Raw genomic sequence first — 3,755 nt, 5'->3', positions numbered from 1 at the left:
TTGGAAACCAAGGAGAAACTACGAAGTTAAGGTATGGGGCTGACCCCAAAGAGTGTAGGCTCGAGTGTGGGGGCAGGGGAGCAACCCCTAGAGCTCAGAGGTGGGGGGCTCTGGCTTGAAGCAGCCAGCGCTTGTATACTGAGGGGTTCAAAATTCTATGGAGAGAGGATGTAGGGGGCTTGTAAGCGGAGGGCAGTTAGTTCTCATTCAGCCTCCATATCCTGAGGCCGGGAAAGCAGGTGGAGTTTTCTTTGCTGTTGGACCTGGAGGCACTGCAGGTCCTGCTGGTCCAGCCCATGAGCCAAGCCCAGGTAGACAGTGAGAAGGAGGGCAAGGAGGAGGTGGTCAGTGCCCAAGGAGGGCACCACCCACAGCACGGTCTGCAGCTCCACACACACGGGGTGGCGCAGATGGGAGAAGAGCCTCAGAGCCCAAGGAGACTTCAAAGCGAGGGGTTCCCCCAGCCCCAGAACATGGTAGTACACCTAGGAGGGGGAGAACAACTTAGAAATGAAGTCAAGCTCGCTCTTTTCATAACTTAGCACCCCTTCTTTCCTCCTCTCCAAGGGACCCCCACCCCTAGAAGGCAGGCCCAGGTATGTCTTCTCTGAGAGTGGGCCCCCCGACCCTGCTATATGGTCTGTGCACAACTCTAGACTCAGGAGCCCAGGGCTGCTGGCCTTTGAAGGAGGACTGAGGGGAGACTGTCAGGAAGGGAGATGAGGGGAAGGCATGGGATCCTTGGAAGGGGGAGCCTCAGGAGCTGGAGGTCCCAGGTAAGCACTGGGGAGCCTCACCTGTTTGAGGTCCCTGAGTTCAACATAGTTGAAGATGAGAAGGATGCTGAAGATGAGGAGCCAGGAAATGATGTGGAGCACAAAGCAGAGGAGGGGCAAGGCCCAAGGCCCAAACCTCCCACAGCACAGGACCTCTGGGCACGGGTGCCCAATACCATATCACTGGTTGGAGAAAAATGAGGGGCTGGGTCCCCACCCCCAGAGAGATCCAGACCCAAAGGCTGCCCCTCCTCAGCTCTTCCTCACCCCACCCCATCTCTGTTCTGAGGACTCACAGTACAATATGAACAAAGTTGCAGAATGCCAAGGACACCCTTGGTAAAAAATAGAATATGTGCTGTGGAGGAACTGAGGCTGAGGGTGGAGCCATGAATACCCTCATCTTTAGGCCTAAACCCACACTTTATCAGAAACTTAAGCTGCAGGCCCCTCTAACCCAGGGTACCCCACCAAGAGACTGTTTGCAAGCCATTCCCCACACCTGCAAGGCCAGAGCAGTGCATGTCACATACAGTGATCTCTGCAGGACCCCAAAGTACCCAGAGGACCACGCCTTGACCTTCTCGGTTGTGCTGCCCCACAAATAGCAGCAGGAGGCCCAGATTCCAAGCCAAAGGGCCTAGGCTGCTGCAGTCCTGGAGCGTAGCCAACCACCCCTGGCAGGCACCTAGGAGGAGTTGAGGAAATGACAAAAGTTCAGCAAAACCCCTAATCTCTTAGGGTCCCAGGCCATCTCTTTAATGCCTTCAAGAGCCTTCGGGCTCTCTGTCCAGGCGTGCCCATGTCACTTTTCCATTCACCTTTCTTCCCTCTTCCGCAGGCCGCCCTCAGAACCCAAGGACTAGGAGTCACAGAACAACAGACATTGGACAGTTAGAAAAGGCGTGGCTGGAAAGGCCACCCCGGACTGCCTTCTCCTTTCAGTGGTCCACATTCTCCCCCGTCTTACCACTCCTCTCCACAAAGCCCTTTCCTTAAAATGCTCTGGGCTCTCTCCCCATCAGTCTGCCCTCCCTCCCCAAACCGTTTATCCCTGACGTTCTCATTTAGCTGGGAGGTCGCCTTCCCAGCTGCTCCCAGCATTCCCTCAGCTTCTCTCTGGTAGACAAGGCCACCCTTCAAGGAGGCATCATCGGGCTGTGACCTGATTGACAGGTCCAACTCTACCCCTGCACTTTCATACAAATTCAAGTTGACATAAATTCTAACTGCCAAAGCCCCTTCAAAAATAAAGAAGTAGAAACAGATATGAGTCTTATTCACTTCAATTATGAAATATTTGGCAATATATTATTAAATATATCAGAAATAAAATCTAGGTGGGGTTTTATAGTATGGTTAATAGCTTACAGCTTTTATGTACGTCGTCCACAGGATTAGTGCAGTTCTTAACTTTCAAAACCAACTTATAAGACTATCAGCCTTCCTGTGCACTGTACTTCCCATACAGTTTATGGGAAAACTGGCATTTCACCTCTCTGCACAGGATTTAACTGTAATCAAAATCTTGGAATCCAAAAAAAGAATAGTATTAACACTCTAAATTGGAATGCATCAAAATTCATATTTAAGAAATCCTTGGTTTGCACTTATATTATATCCTGCTTATACTTATTTTCAAGTGACCTTTCCAATATAATTACCAGGGAACAAGAGAGGCATCCCATTCTCTCTGGTTCATAATCCGTAACCTAATTAGAAGTAATTGTCTTGGGTCCTGATTTTATTTAACACATATTCTAAATTATTGGAATTGCAGAAGTGTACTTATTGTTCATTTGGTAGAACTTAATTAAAGTACTCTTCATTATGATAAAGCCTTAATACATAATGATTTTTAATATCTTTGATAAGACCAGGAAATAATTACCATAGAAAAGATTTGCAACTGTTTAATTGTGCCAAGCGGGAGATATTAGATTTTGTTTATTGCTCACATTGTACTGCTTACCAAGATGATAAATCAGAAAAAATGACATTCATTTTGCTAATTGTTTAGAGATGTGAATAACATTTTTCAAAAAAAATGCATGATGTAATGCAATAAAGCAACATTATCAAATCATGTGTATAAAAATTTTTGTTCATGTGTGATTGAAAAGGCATACTGTTCAGTTTATAGACTCATCAAGGGGATGCATTCGATAATAGACATAGCTATTACTCAAAGGCAAAGAATGTTACATTAAAAAAAAAAAAACCAACCCTTTCTTCTGAGATATGACTGTAGCTGTTTTGGAGCAATTCTGACTCAAAACAAGCCTACAGAACAGAGTAGAACTGCCCTAGGCTCTTGATATAATACATAGAGTGGGTGTATTATGCACTTGTGTACACAAAAACCATATGGTTACTAGTCATGACATTTAACAGATCAGAATTTAATAATAACATATTGAGTTTTTTAAAAGAATTTCACATACATCTCAGACTTAATTCTCACAAATAAACCATGAATTAAAGTGAGTGGTATCCCACTGTGAGGAATTTCAAATTTAAATTGCTTAATGCTGTAACCCCAGAAGGCACAGCTTGGATTCAGGCCTGAGTTTCCAATTCTAAAGGGTATATTTTTTCCCCACTCTGTCACAATACTTTCCGCAAAATATTTTTTAAAACAATTCTTTAGAGACCATCAGAATTGGTTTATGAACCGCAATAGAAAGTTAATTCACTAGTGTTCATGAGCAGTCTCTGAGATTTTTGTCCAAAATAACTTTTTCATTTTCCTAAAAAATTGATAGTATTGTTGGTGTTAGGTGCCATGGCATCAGCTGTGAGTCACATGCTCAGCAGAGTGCATCCCACAGAGTACCTGCAGTACACATGGTCTGTCATGATTCACCATGCACACTGCATAGAACCCTACTTTTATAAAGCCAATCTCAAATTGAGAAAACCTATAAAAGATACACAGAAAAACCTATTTTAATTTTAGCAAACCTATAAAAGACGCAC

At 44.8% G+C, this 3,755-nt stretch overlaps 1 pseudogene; it reads right to left on the bottom strand.

Annotated features, from left to right (window-relative positions):
- Window positions 1-203: 203 nt before the first annotated feature.
- LOC101655597 overlaps window positions 204-3,755 on the bottom strand; it is a 5,858-nt pseudogene continuing 2,306 nt past the window's right edge.

This window comes from Echinops telfairi, unplaced genomic scaffold (assembly GCF_000313985.2).
Source record: "Echinops telfairi isolate 266 unplaced genomic scaffold, ASM31398v2 ScPeMD7_7469;HRSCAF=8507_1, whole genome shotgun sequence".
Classification (NCBI taxonomy): Eukaryota; Metazoa; Chordata; class Mammalia; order Afrosoricida; family Tenrecidae; genus Echinops; species Echinops telfairi.
This window is presented reverse-complemented; position numbering and strand designations above follow the sequence as displayed.